This window comes from Herpailurus yagouaroundi, unplaced genomic scaffold, assembly GCF_014898765.1.
Source record: "Herpailurus yagouaroundi ecotype Mexico unplaced genomic scaffold, PumYag 141, whole genome shotgun sequence".
Classification (NCBI taxonomy): domain Eukaryota; kingdom Metazoa; phylum Chordata; class Mammalia; order Carnivora; family Felidae; genus Herpailurus; species Herpailurus yagouaroundi.
Genome location: NW_024412396.1, coordinates 50,740,610 through 50,763,433, shown reverse-complemented (window position 1 = coordinate 50,763,433; position 22,824 = coordinate 50,740,610). Strand labels below are relative to the sequence as shown.

The window sequence follows — 22,824 nt, the reverse complement described above, 5'->3', positions numbered from 1 at the left end:
GGTTAGGTCTTCCTTTTAGACCACTTTGCATTCTACCCCAGGGTCATGATCATTGATTCGACTAAGAATGAGCCGAGCTGAGGCAACATCATTCTTGGAGCACACTTTACTTGACCTCTGTAAAATGGACGTCCTTAAACTGAGCTCACAGTTGTGTTGAAGAATTGAATACCGAACACGAAGGTAGCACAGCGTCTGATCGAGAGTCAGTGCTCAGAAACTGTTAGCCATTATTACCCCTTGAGGGGCTCAGGAATCTATTTCTTTCCTATTCCTTATTTCTTGCCCCCTCTCTCTTTTTCCGTTTCCTGCCCTCCCTCCCCTCCCCACCGCCGCCGGCCCCGTGTCCGTTCTCCAGGAGACATTCAGGGCAGAGGAAAGAACTGATGTTTGAGTCTCTGTCCTCACGAAATAAAGGTGCCGTCAGTCAGGCCAGAGTCATCTGTAGCCGCAGCTGGAGAGGCCAGAGAAAGACCAGCCAGGGTCTGGCCCCCCAGTGTTAGGGAGGGTTATGTGTGTGTGTCCAGCAAGCAGGGAGCTCAGCGTACGTAACGTGCACACCGGGGCATTCTGCTGCACACTCATTAACACTAATGTGTAAGTAAACGTCACCCTCACCAGAATTTACCCGGATGTCTTTTTTTTTCTTTGCTGTGGAGGCAGGTCTTTCATAAGCTTTTAGTGGAGTTTTATAACTTCTGTGATATTCAAGGCATGCTCCAGCGGCTGGGATGGCTTCAAAGGGGGGGACTCAGGCCAGCTCACTTTTGCTTGGGTCAAGGTTATGAGGCATTGTGAGCTGACTCTAAGCAGAGGAGCCTCAGCCCGTGTTTGCTCTGGTGGCCAGTCCAGAGTCATTCCAGGCTTTGCACCACCTTCCACATCCTCAGCCAGGATGAAGGGAGGACCCAGACCAATATTAGTCTGATGGCATTTGTGTGTGGGACGGTGGCAGCTGAGAGGGAGTGAATTTGACCTCTTCAGATGACGCGTATCAAGCTCCGTAAGCAGGATTCAGACTCAGTCATTTGCACAGGAGATGAGGCTTCATCTGTATGATGCATCCCTTTGCATCAGAGTAATAACTGGGAGTATGAGAGGACTTAACACGAGTCCACCACGTTGCAGATGCTGCGAACACGCTGTTCGGTGCCTCCCCACAACCCTCATCGGTATTAATATTCCCATCTTACGCATAAAGAGGCAAACTCAGAGCAAGGATTTGACCGCTGAGGCCACAGAGCTAGTGAGAAACACAGTGGGGATTAGGATCCTTTGGGCAGCTAAGTCTCGTCTAGGGTATCTCAGCCTCGGACTGTTGCCATTTGGGAATAGATGATTCTTCATCATGGGGACTGTCCCGTGCATAGTAGGATTTCGAGCAGCATCCCTGACTTCTCCCCACTAGTTGCCAGTAGCATCTTCCCAACTGCAAAACCCAAAAGTGTCTCCCCTCCAGATGTAGCCCCAGTTAACATTTCTTTTCCATGGGAAGAACCTCCATCTCATGCTTCTACAAAGAGCATGGTCGGAAGGCGACCCTCGGCCCCAAACCCTGGCAACATCCGAGCCTCAGTCTCCTGGCTTCCCTTTTAGCCTCTCCCCGCAAAAGCTTCTCAGTTCATCAGTCCTGTGACCTCCTCCATTCATTCACTCGTTTGCTCAATGACTATTTCTTGAATACTCTATACTCTATACCAGGAGACAGAGAAACAAACAATCAAAACCCTCCTGCCCTGATGGAGGTAATATTCCAGTGAACAGAAATCGCTCAATAGGTGTTACAACCCATGTGCCTGCACTGATGCATTTTATTTTCACACCAACCACTGCTACTTTCAGTGTCTCCGGGCACGGTCTGAGACACTGAGAGGCTAGAAAACTTGCTGAGGTCCCGGCTAGGGAGTAGTGAGAGTTGAGAGTTAAGGCCAGGCGCCGGGCTCCAGACCTGTGCACCTGCCCCTGCATTCCCCTGCCTTTTCCAATCTGCACCTTCACCCCACATCTCTTTCCCACGGTCTTGGATATTGCCATACAGAGTCCTGGTGTCTTTCCAGATATGCAGGCAAATGTCATCTCCTCTCCCCACACAAACTGGCCATCCACTGATCTCCCCTGTGAACCAGGCTCGATGTGTTTGTGCTGCCGTGGAGTCATGACCTTTTCCTCCATTCCCTACAACATTTTTCTCAAGTCCCGCTTTTTTTTTTTAAATGTTTTATTTATTTTTGAGAGAGAGAGAGAGAGAGAGAGAGAGAGAGAGAGAGAGAACAAGCAGCAGAGGGACAGGGAGAGAGGGAGACAGTCTGAAGCAGGCTCCTGGCTCTGAACTGTCAGCACAGAGCCCAACATGGAACTCGAACTCACGAATCATGAGATCATGACGTGAGCTAAAGTCGGACGCTTAACTGATTGAGCCCCCCCAGGCGCCCCAAGTCCTGCTGGTTTTTAAGACAAATCTTCATTCCAGTGACCCAGCTAGGCAAGCCTATTCGTACCCTCTTTTCATAGGTGAGGAAACTGAGGATCAGAGAGGTCAAGTGCCTTGCTCGAGGCCACACAGCCAATAAAGGTTAAAATGTATGCGTGTCTTCTGATCACAAGCTTTGTGCTAAGAACAGATCGTTTCATGAAAAATGCTGTGTTGCTGCACCTGCCTCAAGAGCCCCTACAAGGTTAAGGACCATGACTTGTGCCGTGTCTGGATCTCTTACTCAGCGTCTAGCACTTGGGTTGATTCAAAGAGCTGGAGCCACGTAGCCCAAGTTGGAAGAATGTGACCCAGACTGTGTCTCAACGTTAATGCTCTGGAAGTCCGCCAGAGGGCAGTGCTCTCCCCGCGGAAGAGTTCATCTCACAGCAGGTGCACAGTGTAACTGAGAGGCTAGCTTGAAGTGACCAAAGAACTTGAATCTGAAGAGGTTCCCAGTCACATACACGCACGCCGCGTTTAGAATCTTGCTCGGCTCTCAGACACTGATGAAATCTTGGGGACTGTTACTCAGGCATTGCTAGAGAAGAAACATGGCTTGTGCCCGAGTCTGGCATTTGGCATTTCCTAGCTAGATGATCCTGAGGAAGTCTCTTCATCTCCCTCTGTGTAAGAGTATCTGCCTGGTCTCTCTCACTGATAGGGCCACGTTGAGGCTAAAACTGGACACGTGTGATAGCGTTACAGCGATTCACTATTATAATTATGGATGTTATGAAATTAATGTAACTTAATTCAGTAATTAATTTTGTGCGAAAACGTTACCTGAAGCCTTGCTATCAGAGCGCGGTCCACGGATGAACTGGCATCACCTGAGAGTTTGTTGGGACTACAGAGTGGAACTCCTTGTAGACTACTGACCTTTAATACTATTTTGGCTATTTTTTTTTTTAATTTTTAAAATGTTTTTATTTATTTTTGAGACAGGGAGAGACAGAGCATGAACAGGGGAGGGTCAGAGAGAGGGAGACATAGAACCCGAAGCAGGCTCCAGGCTCTGAGCTGTCAGCACAGAGCCCGACGTGGGGCTCGAACTCACGGACCGTGAGATCATGACCTGAGCCAAAGTTGGACGCTTAACCAACTGAGCCACCCAGGCGTCCCTATTTTGGCTATTTTAATAGTATTTTGACAAGACCTAGTAAGGTCTGACACTGGCTAGAAACAGAAGAGTTTTAATGAGTGAAGAAAATAGCAAGAAAAACAAGTTGTGGAATTTGTTTGGGAGTTAATACTGAGTTCAGTTCGTTGTCCCCCATAATAGAAGTGTCCCCGATGATGAGCCTGAGGCATGTTAAGCAAATTGTTTGGAAAGCTCAAAAAAAAAAATGTATCTGTATCCAAGTTATGCCTTAGGGAACTCGACTTGAAGGTAAAATAAAACATCCTGTATTTAAATCAGTTAGGATAGGCTAAGTTATGCTGCGGTAGACAACCTGACATTTGAATGGCTGTAAAACCCCAGAGGTACAGGGCCATCGCAGGTGGGTGGGGGGCTCTGCTCTGTCACTCAGGAGTCTGGGCTGCTGGGGCCACTACACCCCAAACATTGCAGGGAAAGAGCTCCGGAAGGCTTTGCACCGGAAGCGACATACCACACTTTGACTCACAATTCATTTGGTCCAAGCTAGTCACCCGAGCATGGGGCGTGGGGGCCCAAAGTGCAATCGTATCCTGTGCTTGCAAGGTGAGGAGCTATAAATATTCAGTGACGAGCACTGAATAATAATTCAGTGACAAGCACTTAATAATGACCACAAAGCTTATCCCTGAGTTATCCGGGGCAGCAGCTCCCAGAACTGGTTGTGCGGGAGAACTGATTGAGGACAGCCTTGTTCAACGTACAGATTTCAGAGCCCCTATCCCTGGAATCTGATCCAGAATCAGGACTCTGTTTTAACAAGTGCCCTAAGGGGTCCTGATGCACTGCCTCCACAGACCAGCATTTGAAAAACACTGGCTTTGAGTCTTCCTGTCCCTTAACCCCATCTTGAATTTACGGGGCGCTGGATGTGTTTCCCAGGAACGCCTTGACAAATCACCCCAAACTGGGTGGCTCCAAACAACAGAAATTTAATCTCTCACAGTTGTGGAAGCTAGAAGTCCAAAATCAACGTGTTCTCAGCAAGGCTGGTTCTTTCTGGAGGCTCGGGGGCACAATCCATCCCATGCCTCTCTCCTAGCTTCTGGCTGCAGGATGCAATCCTTGGCATTCACTGGCTTAGAGCCATAGAATTCCGATTTCTGCCTCCATCTCCGCTTGCCCTTCTCTGTGTGTCTATGTGTCCTAAGGGCACTCGAGGAATCCAAAATGATTTCATTTTTTTTTTAATTTTTTTTTTCAACGTTTATTCATTTTTGGGACAGAGAGAGACAGAGCATGAACGGGGGAGGGGCAGAGAGAGAGGGAGACACAGAATCGGAAACAGGCTCCAGGCTCCGAGCCATCAGCCCAGAGCCCGACGCGGGGCTCGAACTCACGGACCGCGAGATCGTGACCTGGCTGAAGTCGGACGCTTAACCGACTGCGCCACCCAGGCGCCCCTGATTTCATTTTTTAAAACCATCATCTAATTCATCTGAAAAGACCATTTATCCAAATAGGGTCACGTTGGGAGAACCTTTCTCGTAAATACCTTTCTGGGGTCCATATTCAATCCACTGCAGGCACACATTCAGACTGAACCCAGTCTCTGCCCGTCCTCTCTGGACAGCCAACAGTGGACTTTGCGAGCCACACACCACAAGGGGTCAGGCAAGCCTTACTTTTCCGCTGCTAGTTCCCTGCAGCACCCAGGAGTCCTTTCAATGTCAGGGGGAACCACTTGGGCACTCCCGCTGTGAGGGTCAACCAGGGCAGGCTGTGGGGCTGGGATCCCAGACCCGGGAGCCGATTTCCTTCCTTGCTGCCTCCTGCAAAACAGAAGGATTGCATGCTAGGCGAGCACGTCTGTTTGTACAGCTGTCTCTGCCAAGCCACTGGGAAAGGTACCTAACATTCCAATAGCCTCGGGCCCATCTAGGACCCGGATGTTGCTGGCCTTCCCCTCCTCCGCGGTGAGGGCTATGTTCTTGACAACTCCCAAGGTTGGAGAATTCCGGGTGGATGGTCATAAGATATTATGAGGAAAATAGGTATGGGCATTCAGGACATCAAGCGAACGCTTATTTTTATATTCTCTAAAAGATGGTAGTAATGACAGTACATTAAGTAGAACACCTCAATGTCATTTGACACATCTTGAATTAGTAATAATGGCTCCTCAACAATTATTTTCCATTTAAGCAATTCCTTTGCTCGCCAGAAGCGTTTTAGTGCATTCGGTGGGATATCATACGTTAATCTTGCTTGGTTTTCAAGATTATGCCTAGGAAGAGGCACATTCCTTTCTGTCTGTGGTTTTTCACTCAGGAATGATGAGTCTGAAATGTGACAACACAGAGCCCCCACGTCACTCTCCCAAAGTCCTAACCTGGAGAGACCTGTGGTTTCTCGCTTGGGTGGTGGTGGGGAGGCATATGGAAGTACGTCTCAGGGGACTAGAATTTGTCTCAAGCCAATTCGCAGCAGGGGGATGGGATTCCTAGGAGCTTGGAGTGTCTGGGCCTGGCCTTCCTGTCGAACTGGCCCAGTGCCCCAAGCTGTCAGCTGTGTGGTCCCCTCCTCGGGGCTCTGCCTGACAGTCAGCCTCGGCCTGTCCTGTTTCTTCATCACTTGCTGTGATTTCTGTCCATGGCCAGTCGGTTTATTTCATCATTTCATTGGTTTTGTGTTCGGCATTTTCCCTCCTAGAATGTAAGCTCCTGGAGGTTAGGGGTCTTGTTTGTTTTCCTGGAGCCTGAAACCGGTAGGGCTTGGATAAATTTTCTTTGAAACAACGAAGGTCCACTTTGGTTGTGCCTGGAGCTGACCTTCTCAGGGACCTGCTTCCAGGACCTGTTGACTGGTTGTGTGCAGAAATGTTTGCTTTGCACAAAGAAAACCCTCTGCTTATTGTAAACCTTTGCTTTTTGATCTGTAGATTTTTCAGAGTTTGCAATATGCAAATGTGAATTGTAATCTCCAAGAGAAGAATTTACTGTGGACTGTTCTCCAAAACGTTGACCTTCTGTCTTGGCTGCCTGGAGCTGTTGTTCCAGAAAGGGCTTCAGGCAGGCCTGAGCTCCATTCCCCTGTCTGGTTGTGCTGGCCAGCTGTGTTCCCTACTGGCTGGGGGCTCCTTGTCACTGCCGAAGAGACGTGGAATGACTTCTGGACAGAGTCGTGACATCTGTGTTCCCAGCCTGGTATAGTCATCTTCAGGCCGTTTCAGTGTGAGCAAGTCACGTCTGTTCTTTGGGCCTTGGTTTCCTTACTTCATTCATTCATTTGGCAGATGTTTATTGAGTGCCTACTAGGTGCCTGCCTCACTGCTAGGCACCGGCGGTAGAATGGTGAGCAATGAAGGCAGTCCTGCCCTCCTGGAGCTTACAGTATAGTCAAGAATAAGGATGTTACCAAACAGTGCATGGAGACGTATTGAAATGTGACCATGACAAGTGCTGTCATGGAGGGGAAGTCCCTGATGGGGTATGAGATTCTAATGATGGAGGGTCTAACCTAGTGCAGGGTTGCATACCGTGTAGAGAAGACCACCCAGAGTTGGAAGCTGAAGAATGAACAGGGGTGAAGAAGGGAGGGAGGATTTTTCCAAGCTCGGAATCTTCTGGGACTCCGGCCCTGTGGTAAACAGGTAGAGATGAAGGGGGGCCAGTGGGGCTGGAGCAGGGAGGTTGGGGAGTGCAGAGGCCAGGAACAGGCCACCCAGGGGCCCGTGGTGTGGGGGCTGGGCTTTATCCTGAGAGCCATGGGAAACCATAGATGTGTCTGAGTCTTTGAGTGCGGGTGTGAGCAGCATAGAGCAGCATGCGATGGCTTTGCATTTGGACAAGATGCTACACTGGGGAGTAGCTTGGAAATGGACCAGAGAGGGCGGCCGTGGGCCACACAGGAGGTTAGAGTAGTGGTTCAGATAGGAGATGGTCATGGAGGATCGGTCCATAAATATTTTTTGAACACCTAGTATGCCAAGTGCTTTTCAGTGAACCAAATAGGCAAAGAACCCTATCCTCATAGAGCTGATGTTTTAGTGAGGGGGGAGATGAATAGTAAACATAATAAGTGAGGGAGCTGAGATGTTGGGAAGCATTATGTGCAAAGGAAAAAGAAAAATAAGTTGAACAGAGTAAGTGAGTTGGGAATGGAGGTAGTTGATGGCAGAGATCCTTAGGAGGTAAAAATGACAGCATTATGGGGCTCCTGGGTGGCTCAGTCAGTCAAGCATTTGACTCTAGATTTTGGCTTAGGTCATGACCTCCCAGTTCATGGGATTGAGCCCCACTCGTCTTCAGGCTCTGTGCTGATAGGCTGGAGCCTGCTTGGGATTCTCCCTCTCCCTCTCTCTCTGCCCCTCCCCCTTCATGTGCACACATGTGCTCTTTCTTTCTCTCTCTCTCAAAATAAATAAACATTTTTAAAAAATGACAGCCTTCTGTGATGGAGGCTGGGAGGTTAAGGGAGAGAGAAGCGTCAAGGTCAACTCGTAGATTTCTGGTTTGTGCAACTGAAGAATGGTTGATCAAGAGTGTACTAGGCCAAACGTGACACAAGTCTTTCTGATTCTGCAGCCGTGTGGGCCCTGTGGCAGTGGCCGTGGCTGCAGGTGGGCCTGTAATCTGGTCTCTGCATCCCAGAGACCACCCTGCTGTGGGAAGTCCCTCTCCTGGATTCGCCACACAGGATGCGCCACGTCTCTCTCTGTGCATGGCGGGCCCACGCTGTGGGTAGCTGGGGCTCCTGCTGCATTGCCATCAAGCCCTCTCCCTGGGGTTGGCGGCATCTGTCCCCGTGTGTGCTCACTGATGGAGCTCAACAAACTTGATGTTGCAGACTGCTGCCCCGGGCGGGCACGCTGCCAGCATCGTCTGCGTCTCCCTGCCCTTGCCGCTTCCTCTGGCCTGCTGAGTGTCCTGTGTCTCTGGAAATGACTCTGCCTTAACCCTCCAGGGAATAGGGTATTTGTAGGGTGCATTTCTCGAGATGGCCTGGGGGCTGGGGTTCATGAGCTTTAAGAGCTCTGGGGTCTGCATATTCCTAGGGTTCTGGGTCACTTTGACCAGGCTTCCCCTGAATGATGATTTCAGTGACAAGAGGGATAGGGTTGGCTGACCCTGGGACCTGCCTGAATGGTCCCTGCTGCTCCCTCCCTAGAGAAAGCCAAGGCTTCCTGTTGGGCTCCCCTTGGGCAAATGCCTGGCATGGACAAAGGAAGATGATGAAATAACAACCATGATGAATGGCCACTGAATGCTTTGCACACGCTGAAGAGCTTTCTGTGGATTATTTCACTGAAACCTCAGAGCAACTCTATGAGGTAAGTGCTATTAGTATCATCTTTCTCCTTTTAGGGATGATGTAATGAGGCTCAGTGAGCTTGCACAAGTTGCCCAAGGTCACAGAGCTAGCAAGGTACGGAGCTGGATTCACACCCAGGCCAGCCCGTGCTCTGAACCGTCTGCTCTAGCAGCTGATGGACGGGCACGAAGGTCACCCAAGTGGGGGGGGGGGGGTGTTGTTCAGACTCCAGTCCTGACTTTGCACTGCGTCCTGTGGCAATTTGGACCAAGTCCATTTACTCATTCATTGATTCCTTGAATATTGATCAAGTGCCTCCTCTTCAAGGGCTGGGGGCCCGGTGAAGTGATGTCTCACATGAAGGGCTCACACGTGGTAACTGTGACAGACTCATAAGCACATCATCTGGGTTGCAGAGGGTCAGGTGCTTTATGGAGCAAGGCAGAGGTGCGGGTGACAGTGACTGTAGGGGGCAGGGGTGAGGGTCTGGGAAGATGCCTTTGTGTGGAGCCCTGAAAGAGAAAGATGTTTGCCAAGCTTTCTAGGCAGACAGAACTGTGAGAGATGGCCCGACGATGCCCAGAGTGCCTTAGGAACTTTGGGTTGTCTCTATAGGTGGAGTAGAAGTTCACAAGTGTGGTCTTGGTTCTATAATTAGAACCTACATGAGAACCACCTGGGGTGTGTGCAGCCAGTTTGTTAGAATGCAGATTCCAGGCTCCGTGCCAGTCCCACTGAACCAGAATCTTTAGGAATTGGGGTCTGGAAATCTGCATTTCAGCCAGTGCCTCAGGACACTCTGATCTGTACTGAAGTTTGGCACAGGTGAGGAGAAGCAGAGCAGGGACCAGTTCTGGGCTTATAACAGAGGTCGGCAAACTTCTTCTGGAAAGGGCCACAGAGTAAATATTTCAGGCTTTGTGGTCTAAGAGGAAAATTGAGGACACTATGTAGGTACTGATAACCATTTAAAAACTAGGGGCAGCTGGGTGGCTCAGTGGTTAAGTGTCCAACTCTTTTTTATTTTTTTAATTTTTTTTAACTTTTATTTTTGAGACAGAGAGAGACAGAGCATGAACAGGGGAGGGTCAGAGAGAGGGAGACAGAATCTGAAACAGGCTCCAGGCTCTGAGCTGTCAGCACAGAGCCCGACACAGGGCTCGAACTCACGGACCGCGAGATCACGACCAGAGCCGAAGTCGGATGCTTAACCGACGGAGCCACCCAGGCCCCCAAGTGTCCAACTCTTGATTTCAGCTCAGGTCATGGTCTCATGGTTTGTGAGATTGAGCCCTGCATCAGGCTCTGTGCTGACAGCATGGAGCCTACTTGGGATTCTCTCTCCCTCTCTCTCTGCCCCTACCCCCCCCACCAAAATAAATAAACTTAAAAAAATAAAAATACAAAAACAGGTGGTGGGTAGACTTGACCTACCATAGTCTAAGCGTAGCCTGCCGGCTCCTGTTTTAGACAGTTACCCATCAGCTGAGTGGAGAAGAACTGGGATGGGCAGAAGTGAGGAGAGCAAAGCCAATGCCATATCCAGGGGAGCGAAGAGAATGTCTGAGTTAGGGCTTGTAGAGCTTCCAGGGGGTGGGGGCTAGAATGTTAAGAGATGGAATAAAGGACAGACTGGACAAGAGCTTGGACAGGAGGGTGGGGCCGAACAAGGAGTCAAGAATAACTGAACTGTTGGCTCGTGCTCTTGGGTGGACGGGGATGTCATTAGCTTACGATACGTAAGAACATGTGTAAACATAGTGCCGTGTTGAGCAGAGGTCCCGTGGGTTGAGGACTGAAAGGGACGTCTTTGCATTTGACCATTCAGAGGTAATTAACGACGTTTGTGGGAGTAGATTTAGGAAAGCAGTGGGCATCAGATGTCAATGGATTTGACAGGAATGGGAGTCAGGAAATGGAACAGGTCGGCTCACTGTCCCCACGCTCTGGCCAGCAAGCCCAGTGAGTGCTCTTCTCAGAGGCAGAGCTTGGGGAATGCACAGTCTCTCCTAGCCTAGGGCCCCGACCCCACAGACTACTCCCAGTGCTGGGTCAACTCACCTGGGGGCTTCTTGGTGTGTGTGTGGTGGGTGTTCTTCTCACCATGTGGGTCCTCAGCATTTTCAAGATCCAGTGATTGTTGGTACACGTGTGGAAGACGGGGGAGGAGAGGGGCATCCTTTCCCAGGAAGTGTGTCCTTCCTGTACCTTGGAGATGGCAAACAACCATATCCCACCCCTAGAAGTAGATGCCCTCATAGTTAGCATCCTTTCTGCAGAGTTTCTGTGCTCTGGCTGGTACCAGTGGCATGGTGGGAAATGACAGAGACTGGGAATCCTGGCTCTGTGCCTGACAGCCTCGTGGTTCTGTGAGGCACTTTAACCTCTCTGAGACTGAATTTCCCTCTCTGCAATGTCAGGGCTTGGACGGGATGGGCTCACAGGTGTATTCCAGGTTTGAGCTCCTATTTCTGTGGGATGCTGGGGCAGATGCCTTGCGTGGACACAAGCATCTTCCACTCCAATGTTTTGTTTAGGGGTGTGCCCAGGCTGTGTCCTGAGTGCCTGCTGAGGTGTGTACCGAGGGCACCCCCCCCCAAAGTGGGCACACCAGCCTCTGCCCCACCCTGAGGCTCTGCCCCGCACGCCTGAGTTCATCTTACTGTAGTCTCCACGGGCGCTCACTAAACTCATCCTACCCCATCTCATGTCAACATTTTCTTTGATCACGGGGGAAATGAGGACATTAAGGACAATGTGATGGTTTCTTTTAAAGCTAACTTTTCTTTTTAATATAAAGAATTGTTCTTTCTTTGAGGTCATTTCCTCTCTCCCTTCATTTAATCGTTAAGATGTGCATTCTTTTATGAAATAAGGGTAAGGGTAGATGGTAGTTTTTTCTACTGACCTTACTTAAGAAAATGGATGTTTGTAACATCCATATGGGTCCCTGCCTGATTTGGGGGGTATCTTATTGAGCCATGAAATCCAAGTTTCTAGGCTGGATTGTGACACCAAATGGGGATAATAACATTGGGTACTTGCACAGAATTGTTGTGTAGATTGAGGTTCTGCGGGAAGGCACAGTAGAAGGCACAGGAAGGCACTCGTTAGCCACCAGCCACACCCCCACCCCCCCCCCCCTCTTTCAGACATTTGGAGGACCCACTCATGAGAGTTCAGAGGAAAACAAGCAGCCGGAACACCACAATGCTCCTCTCCCCAGGGCTGGCTGAATATTTCACCCTTTCTGGAATCCTGCTGTCTGGAATCCTTCCCAGTTAGTTGTTGAAAAGAATAGGGAAATAAACATTACCATTCATGCATTCTTTCATCTCTTTGTTCCTTTATTAACCTTACACCTCTTTCTGTTTAATATGTTCTAGAATTGAGTGTATGGACATGGTAGGATACCAAGCTCCCATTCTGCTTGGAAGACAGACATGCTGGGCCAACAAAAGCTATATGTTGTGGTCAATGCTCTTAATAAAGTCAGATGGAAAGAAGTAGAATGAGATAGATTACACAACTCTGGTTATTTCTGCAAATGAGCACTATCTTTAATCCTGAGCTTCCTGGAAACCTTGGTAAGAAGGAAAACATGTTCCTGTTGTCCAATATGGTATTCCCAAACTTCCATCATTCTTCAACAGCCATTGCGTGTTTTTTGCCTTTCCTGTGGATCTACCCAAATTTTTACGCACTTGCTTTTTTTTTTTAAATCGATACAATTATTTCACTTAAATTGAAAAGAAAACTTGATATTTTCATAGCTTGAAGACCACCATCACTTACCACAAATAGAGGATAAACACATACATAAATGCATAATCATTAAAATAAGGAATTGTCTGCTAATATAATTTAAAATAATCTGGTTATTCTGTCTGCCACTTAAAATGCACCAGCTACACTAGGGTAATACAATGACATATGTAAGGTCAATTGAAGACAAACTTCTTTCTTGGCGTAAAATTCAAGGAAGTATTTATTGCAAAAGACCAGAAGTTTCATTCAAATGGATGTTTCTTATGAACCCTATAAAAATTAAGGACATAACATTAAGTCTCAACACATTGAATGCTTTGCTCTGGGGAGGTGAGCCAGTAGCAAGACAAACATGCTGTTTCTGAAGCTCTGACTCAGGAGTTTGCAAACTTATTCTGTTAAAGGGATCCGTAGCGAAGAGTTAGGCTTTGCGGGCCATATGGTCTCAGCTGCAATTACTATTCTGACTTTGTATCTTGAAGTAGTGACAGACATGTAAAACGGGAGTGGTGATATTTCAGTAAACTTTATTCATGGACAGTGAAATTTTAAATTTTGTATATTTTCACGTGTTACAAAATATTATTGTCTAAAAATTCTTTTCAATCACTTAACATATTAAAAGCATCTTTAGCTTGTAGGCTATATAAAAACAGTTGTGGGCTGGATTTGGCCCAAGGGCTATAGTTTTGAGAACTTACCAGAGTCGAGATCTGTTATGTTTCGTCCACTGTGGAAGGCTTCACAAACCAGCAGCAAGGTCATGTAAGGGGTTGGCAGCAGAGTTAGAACTAGAACCCAAATTTTTCAGTTTCGAACTCTGGGTCCGTCCCCATTCTAGATGCTGCCGCTCTGGGTGGAGGAAGCATTTACTCTGTGTCAGGTCTGATGTAGGTCTCTTTGTAAATAGAATCTCACTTAATCTTCCCGGCATCCTTTGTGTGGCATTTTGATCCCATTTTGCAGGTAGAGAAACAGAGATTTAGAGAGCTTAGGAATTAAAATGCTAAGTCATGGAGTCATAGTTTATACCCAGATCTATTTGGTTCCAGGGACTTTGCTAAGGAATAGCCTTGACTTTGATAAAGAATCGTTTGCCTGTCTTCTTTCTCCTGCACCCAGGCTTAACCCCCACAAAACTGCTCTTTAATTATAAATGCCTGGCTTGTGGGGGAAGAAAACATGGCCCCCACTTTTCAGTAACAAATAAGCTCTATGATGGATGAGGGGAGTGACAGCAAGCACACAGGGGAGAAAAGTGCTGTTTTGTTATATTTCCTAGATTCTTCTTTTAAAGAATTTTATTGAGGTAGAATTGACATACTAAATGGTGCATACTTAAAGTGTACAATTTGATGTTCTGACATATTTATACACCAATGAAACCACCACCACAATCAAGATAATTAACGTATCAATTGTCCCCTCCACCAAAGTTTCCTTATGCCCTTTCTAACTACCCACCGTCTGCCCTTCTCTGCCTCACCCTATATCCAGGCAACCGCTGATCCCCTTTTGTCACTATAGATTAGTTTGCATTTTCTATAAATCTGTCTGATTCCTTTACTCAACATAATTATTTTATAATTTATTGTACTATGCATGAAAAGTCCATTCCTTTTCATTAGCAAGTAGTATTCCATCGTATTGATATACCGATTCATTTATTCACGCACTTGTTGTTGACATTTGGTTTGTTTCCAGTTTGGGGGTACTATAAATAAAGCTTCTAGGAACATTCATGTATAAGCCTTTGTAAGAACATATGTTTTCATTTCTCTTGTATAAATATCTAGGAGGAGAATGGCTGGATTATATACTAGGTATACGGCTTTTTGGTTTTTTGTTTGTTTTTTTATTTTACAAACTGCCAAACTGTTTCCCGAACTAGTTGAAAATGCCATTTGCTCCACATTTTCCCCAACATTTGATACAGCTGTTCCTTTAAATTTAGATATTCTAATAGGTGTGTGGTTTTAACTTACATTTTCCTAATGACTAATGAGAGCTTAGGCTTCATTAATTACCATTAATGAGTAATGATAGTTTAGTTTCCAACTAAAAATAATTGAACAGCTTTTCATGTGCTTACTTGCCATCTGTATATCTTCTTTGCTGAAGTGTCTGTTCAAATCTTTTGCTCATTTTCTCATTGTTTTGAAAGGTCTTTATCCTGCATACATGTCCTTTATTGGATATATGATTACAAATAATTTCTCCCAGTCTGTGGCTTGCTTTTTTTTCCCTCTTAACAGCGTCTTTCAGGGGCGCCTGCATGGCTCAGTTGGCTAATTATCCGACTTCAGGTCATGATCTCACAGCTCGTGGGTTCGAGCCCTGCATCAGGCTCTGTGCTGACAGCTTAGAACCTGGAACCTGCTTCAGATTCTGTGTCTCCCTCTCTCTCTGTCCCTCCCCTGCCTATGCTCTGTCTCTCTCTCTCTCTCTTTCAAAAATTAATAAACATTTAAAAATTTAAAAAATAGCATCTTTCAAAAACTGGCACTTTTAATTTTGACAGAGTCCAACTTACCATTGTTTTGATGGATCATGCTTTTGGCATCTTTCTAAAAAATCTTTGCAAAGCCAAGATCCTAAACATATTTCATCTACATTTTCCTTTAGAAGTTTTATAGATTTAGGTTTTACGTTAAGGTCTATGATCTATTTTGAGTTAATTTTTGTATATGATGTGAGGTATGGATTGAAGTTCAATTGTTGTCCATAAGAATATTCAATTGTTCTAGTGCCATTTGTTGGAAAGACTATGTTCTCACCACTGATTGTATTTATACCCTTTTCAAACATCAGGTATTCATGGGTGCCGATCTATTTATGGATTCTCTGTTCTGTTTCATTGATCTGTTTGTCCATATTGATGCCAATATCACACTGTTTTGATTACTGTAGTTTATGGTGAGCCTTGAAATTAGATATAGTCCTCCACCTTTGTTCTTCTGCAGGACTTTCTTTCCTTCTCATCTGGAAACAATGCTGGAGTGGCTGTGGAGGGTTCTGTTTCTCATTCTTTGCCTGATCAATGACTTGAATCTCTGAAAGCAGAGACTCTCTCATTCTTAGCCATCTCTACTTAGCTCCAGTGGCTGTCCTGGAGACACCCGAAACCCTAAGTTCTTGCTGTACCACAGTCCCAATCTGTCTGAACAAAGTGGCCCTGTCTTGTGCCTTGTGAGCAGGAAGCAGTGCCCAAGGGAGATGCTCAGTATACAGTGATTACAGGGAAGGCCCATGAGGAGCTTGGTACATGACTGCCCAGTAGGGATACTTTGTGTTGGATTGCAACAAACTGATCTGGTCCAAATCTCTCTTGGGGAGTAAGGGTGTGAAATGCAGACAGAGGCGGGGTTAGGAAGTGATGAGTTGTCACTTATGAGAAAGAGCTGGCAACCTTGTCCTTGAGTTGTTCTGTCCCAAGCATGCTATGCTCTCCATTCTTTTTTCTCCAGATCTGCTCTTTTCCCAAGAGGCCCCTGGTAAAGCCGTGTCCATTCTCTTAGTCACACAAGCCAGAGTCATCGTGGACACCACTACTCCTCAACTCCTATCCACAATAAATCCCCGACTGCTGTCGTGTTTACCTCCCAATTTTCTCCCCCACCCATCCCCTTCTCTCCATCTCCCTGGCCACCACTTGGTCTACGTGCCATCACCTCTCTGCTGAACAGCTTCAACAGCACCCAACAAATCTCCCAGCCTCCTCTCTAGCCACCCTCCAATCTGTTTACCACATCATTCAGAGGGATATTTTCATCATTAAACTTTACTTTGAGATAACTGTTGTAGGAAATAATATAGAGGGATGCCATGCACCTTTCCCCAAGTGTCCCCCAACAGTAACATCTTGAAAAATGACAGTACAATATCACAACCAGGGTATTGACCTTGACAGTCAGATAGAGAGGCGTTCCAGCACCACATGGATCCCTTGTTGCATTAGTCCCCGGGGGCTGCTGGAACAAATTACACACTTGGTGGCTTAAAACAACAGAATTTACTCTCATAGTTTTGGAGGCCAGAAGTCTGAAATCAAGGTGTCAGCAGGATCCAGTTCTCTGAAGCCTCTAGGAGATACTCTTTCCTTGCTGCTTCCAGCTTCTGGTGGCTCCTGGCATTCCTTGGCTTATAGCAGCAACGTGTAGCAACATGTGGCTGTTGGCAGCCATTTTGTTCTGACATAGGACCAGAGAATGAAGCCAACAGAGAGGGAAGCAGAGCTAAAAAATCAACTCTTGATGATACTTGTTGGATCCTTGACAAAACATGTGCTTGAAGAGAGAGTTTTCAATTTGGTGAGCTAAAAATAAAAAAATATATAGATAAATAAATAAACAAACAAACAAATCCTTTTTTCTTCCTGCATGCAGCAAAAGAACGCTGATTAAATACATAGAATGACCACTGTCAGTGACTGTCTCTCTAGCCCTCAGTTTCCCCATCTGTTAAATGAGGAGGATAAAATCATGAGTTCAATTTAATTCTTCAAACATATATTGAGCATGCATTGCCAGGTGTTTGTGCGTGGTACAGAAGGATGATTTAAATGCAGTCCTCCCCCTGCAAGAATTTGTGAGCATAAACCTAACTGTAATACACTCTGAGAATGGCTCATTACTACTATGCACAAAGTGCTCTGGGACCACAGAGGGTGTGCTTGATTTGGCCCCAGAGAAGACTCCACTGAGTAGGTGACATGGAGCCTACGTTCTGAAAAATGACTAGGGCTTTTTTTTTTTTTTTTTTTAGCAGAAAAAACAGGAAAGGGCATTTTAGTTAAAAAAAAGAATATGAGCAAAACTCCAAAGTAAGAAAGCTCATGAGGTGTTTGTGAAATAGTAGTTCATTATGCCCAGAGCTTAAAATAGAAGAGGGAGAGGAATGGGCTCCAGACTAGGAGAGGTCAGTGGGGTCTGGTTGCCATGGCCCTGCATGCCGTGTTGGGGATTTCGGGCTTTCTCCTGCAGGAGAGATGGAGGCAGGGGAATGTAATGATTAGACTTGCATTTGGTAAGATCACATTTGTGAGCGAGAAAGACAGATTGCTGATGGGTAGAGACTGGTGGCACAGGGACCAGTTGGGAAGTTATTGCAGTGGTGGAGGTGAAAAATGATGAGACTAAACCATGCATTCAGGGATAATTTGCAAAGTGTTATGTGTTGGATATACTGAATTGGCATATGGTAGGTGCTCAAAAAATGTTTGTGGAATACACATTGCTGAGTGATGAGGAGCATGTTTGGGAGAGGATGGATTGATTATCTGAGGGTTATGAATCGGGTGATGGGTGGATGAGGTTAAAGAAGGGAGTTCGTGGAGGTGTCAAAGCCTGAAGAGAAGCCAAAGGAGGACTCCAGCGACTTTAGCAAGACGGTTTGTTTAGAGTGACAGGGTGGGAAACCAAATTGCAGCACACTGAGTTAGCGAAGGCAGCAAATAAATGTAGTGTCCACTTAGAGGAGATTAGGGGCTAAGAAAAGGAGAGAGAATGGTAGATGGGAGAGGGGAAGGTGGTCAAGTGAACCTGCTGGTTATCTTCCAAGCTCTGTCCCCCACTTCTTGCTTCCTAACAGAATCCCAATTTTGTTAACACCTCCACCCTACCCTGATGAAACCCTTTTGACTCAGAGTCACATGGATGGATACCAATTAATCTAAGTCAGTCATGGTAATCCCGTTTCTCTTTGCCATTGATGGACTCAAGAACATGAGCGTTAAGTCCATCAGTGCAGAGCATTCCTCTGGCAACTGTTATTTATTCTCCAGGGATGGGCACTTGACCTTGTGGTCCAATCAGACTGATCAAGTGTGCCCATGGCTGCTACTGGCCACTAGATAACCACCAGGAGAGAAGCCAGTCTGAGGACAGAGAGCTGGACCTTGATCTGAATGGTGTCTGGAGACTGCCCTACACCCAGGTTTCTCCTTAACATGAAATAATACATTTTATGATTGTTTAAACCATGTTAGTTGAGTTTTCTGTTAAGTGCAGCTGAAAGCATCATTGATGAATATCCGTGGATTTTATTTTATTTTCAGGATGAAGGGTACTCAGGGTCAAAGGAGAAAGTTCAGAGATGAGAAAGAAATTAAAGACACAAAACAGAGGAGAAGGGGGTTGATGGGGGAGGCGGTTGGATGGCAATGATTGTGTGCAAGACCGCTGGTGGAGGAGCTGACTTGGGAGGAAACAGGCAAAGTCCTTCCTCATGGTACAGAAGGGAAAGTGGTATGAGCAAATGAGTGAATTGGGAGGTGGAGACAAGTTGACAGAAGGATCTGTAAGGACACTTAGAACTTTCCTGCCTGCAAGTGCTTCCCCTCTAGTCAAGGAGGTGAGTGGCATCAGTTGATAAAATCCAACACCCCAGGGTGGGGCGGGGGGCGGTGTGCAAAGAAGAGAAGGACCGCCTCCCGCTGGTGTCATGAGGAGAATCTCTCCATCGGGGAGGAAGATTCTGGGTCAGGCCTCCAAGGATGAATGAACTTAGTGTTGGGGGTGGCGGGGCAGAGTGTCCACACTGTGCTTCCATTTCTTTTATCTCGTTTAAATCCCTGAGGAATGTGTTGAAGCCACAGGGACAGACCACTTTGGCTGCAGCAGATAGTTCACTGGGTGGGGAAAGTCAGGCTGGAATCAGATCCTAGAAAACCTGATGTGCCAGGCTGGGGTTATTAACTTTGATGGACTTTGATCAATGTTTCTCCAACTTGAGTAAATAAAATATTTCTTGTTAACACCAGTTTTGACTTAAAATTATTATCAATATAAGAATACCTCAATATATATAGATATAATACCTAAATATATACAGATATATTGTTAATATAATAATACCTCAATATATACAGATATAAAACTCCTTATGCTATATCTCTTATATGAATCATAAAATCAAACCTAATTTACCAATTAAATACAAAATGAGATAAAACTAATAAAATTCCACATTAATGTTGTGGACCAGATGATGATGTTTGCTGAAAGTAAATGGCCTCTCAGAGGCAAATATGGTGTTGGCTGTTACTGAGAGTGGTGTGCTGGTAAATCGCCTTTCCAGAAAAAAGAAAGCCTGTGTCGTAGTGTTTGCTGATTTCCATGGTGTAAATACTCTTACCATGGCTCCCATCATACTCGCTGCGTTTTAACAGCAGGCTCTCACAATGCCTGAAAATCTGACCCTTCACTCTTGTGAGCCAGAACACGCTGCTTCCAGCACACCATTGCTTTGCGGCTTCTTCTGAATTCCCTGTGCCTGTTTTTCTGTGTGCTGTACTAAGTAACTCTGTTGTCCCCTCCGTATTCTGTTCCAGTTCCGATAAAGCCTGTGTTCATTTGGGCACAGTGATGTAACATAATTTGTTCTTTGCTTTGATGAATCTATCATTGATGTATTAAAGTAGTCACGATTCTTTTTTCCTTGAAGACAAAATGCAGGTATTCCTTGCTATTTAAATCTATTCAGTCGCAAAATCAACATGGTGAGATTTCACATGGCAAGGCGTGCCAAATTATCCAAAGCAATTTTGTTCCCCAGTTTTGGTAACAAATCCTGAGAGTTCAGATAGCAAGGCGTAGTAGCCCTATTTTTTTAAATATGGATTTTATTTAGTTCCTGAGTTCAGATAGCAAATATTTAGATAGCGAAGGATACTTGCAGTACTCTTTGCCATAAAAACAGTTGTTGACTTATGTCAACATGACTACTGAAATATCAAGATAGTATTCAGTTATGTAAGGCAGGGGGGCTTCCAGATGATTCAGGATATGCTTACATTAATTTTTAGATAATCATTGAAGTTAAAGCACAAATTTAAGAAGTTGTATCTGTCAGAAATGCTTCAGCTGCAGGTAGTTGAAAACCCATCCAAGAGTGGCTTAAAGTTTAAGGGTTTTTTTTAATAATTTATTTTGAGAGAGAGATAGGGAGCAAGTTGGGGGAGGGACAGAGAGAGAGGGAGACAGAATCCCAAGCAGACTCCCCGCTGTCAGCACAGAGCCCAGCTCAGGGCTCGAACTCATGAACTGTGAGATCATGACCTGAGCCAAAGTCACGAGTTGGACCCTTAATGGACTGAGCCACCCAGGTGCCCCAAGAGTGGCTTAAACTTTAGATATTTGTTGTTTACTTACTAAGAAGTCCTGAGGTAGACAGACTTCAGATTGGTCTGCAATGCCAAAATGGCATCGAGGATCCAGGTTCTTCTATCTTTATCAACCATCCAGGAGTGTTAGCTTTTTTTTAAGCTTGATGTGTATGGCCTAAGAGTCATAAAACTGCTACTGTGGCTCCAGGCATTGTGTGGTCATTCACATCAAAAACGAGAAGGAAGAGGCAGCTCCAGACTCACCTATCTCTGATTAAGAAAGTTAGTTTGTCTAAGAGCCTTCTAGCAGTTCACCATTTCCATAGTCCAAACTTGATCACATGGCCTCTAACGACCAGAGAGATTGGGAAATATAGTGCCTGCCTCTCCAGATGCTATAGTGGAAGGCAACAAGAAGATCATAGTGGAAGCATGGAAATGACTTTTGTATGCCGGTGAAGACAATCCCAATGAAATTTGTAGGACCTTTATGGGTACATCTGTGGAATCCTCAGCACCGAGGGACCCACGCTTGAGAATCTGACCAAGGCAACTACTCATAGTTCTAGTCACTAGTGTTTGGGTAGCACTTACTGGCACAGAACATATAATAAATGCTCTGGGCGAGGGGAGGACCAAGGAAAGACACACACACACACTGCCCCTGTCTTTGAAGGACTTAGCTAGTTTACCCGCACATCACTGCATTGCACTAAGTGTCTGGATTCTTCATGGAAGACTTCCTTGTCTTATGTGTAGTTTCTGTATTTGAATCATGAGGACTGACCGCATTTGGGAAGCAGCATCCAGTGTCTTCACATGTTTGACTAATAGGTACTGAGTACATCCTTTGTTCCAGGCATGGCACTGGGCACTTGGGCTACATCGTCAGCCAGATGACTGACAACCAACCGCTATGGAGACAAAGTAAAAGGTGTTAGGAACTGTATGAGAGAGAGAGCCTTGTTTGCCCATGTGAGGAGGAAGTTGATGGAGGCCTGAGGAAGGCTGAAGCACATATCAGAGCATGGAAACTTGGCAGTCGTGTTAGGGTTGTCAAAATTAAGGCTCTTAAGGGGCACCTGGGTGGCTCAGTGGGTTCAACGTCCAACTCTTGGTTTCAGCTCAGGTCATGATGTCACAGTTCATGAGTTCAAGTCCTGCATCAGGTACTGCACTGACAGTGCGGAGCCTACTTGGGATTCTCTCTCCCCATCTCTCTCTGCCCTTCCCCTGCTTGCTCTCTCTCTCTCTGTCTCTCAAAATAAAGAAACATTAAAAAAAAAAAAAAAACAAGGCTGCCTATGATCCATGCATGAGGTGATATATTTATTATTATTGTTGTTATTTTAAATGTGTTATTGTTATTATTTTTACTCATAGTGAAATGGGTGTCACAGGATACCAGGAGACGGGACCCAGTTCCAGTCTCACCCACTAGGTTAGTTTGCTAAGGCAGCCATAACAAAATACCACTCACTGGGTGGCTTAAACAACAGAAATGTATTTTCTCACAGTTCTGGAGGCTGGAAATCCATGATCCAGGTGCGGTCAGGGTTGGTTTCTGGTGAGGTCTCTCTTCCTGGCTTGCACACAGCCACCTTCTTGTTGTATCTTCACACGGCCTTTCCTCTGCACATGACTGGTGCGAGAGACCACTCAGGTGTCTCTTCCTCTTCTTGTAAGGGCACCAATCCTATGCAGTTAGGGGCTTGCCCTTATGGCCTCACTTAACCTGAATTCCCCCCTGAAAGGCTCTCCCTAAATAATTATAGTAATATTGAGGGTTAGGGTTTCAACCTGTGAATTTTGGAGGGACACTTGTATCTATAACAGCTACTTGCCACTTATTCCCCATGAAGTGCAATGCCAACTGCTGCTGCTTCAGAATTACTAGTAGTGTTTGTCGTCCTGAGTCTGAAGGTGGGTCATTCAGTTGTCTGGACACTCCTGGACCCAGAGCCAGGCCACTCATTGACTGACAAGGTGGAAGAGGCACATCTACTTCCTTGGAGAGCCATCAGAGACTGTGAAGTGTCGGGTCTGGGAGGGTGGGGAGCTGTGGGT

General features: G+C 46.1%; 1 long non-coding RNA gene across 1 annotated transcript in view; it reads left to right on the top strand.

Annotated features, from left to right (window-relative positions):
* LOC121032090 (uncharacterized) overlaps positions 1 to 22,824 on the top strand; it is a 146,609-nt gene that overhangs the window by 72,935 nt on the left and 50,850 nt on the right. Inside the window, exon 4 of the long non-coding RNA XR_005791066.1 lies at positions 8,742 to 8,904. This is a non-coding gene — a long non-coding RNA (uncharacterized LOC121032090). The remainder of the gene's footprint in view (positions 1 to 8,741; positions 8,905 to 22,824) is intronic.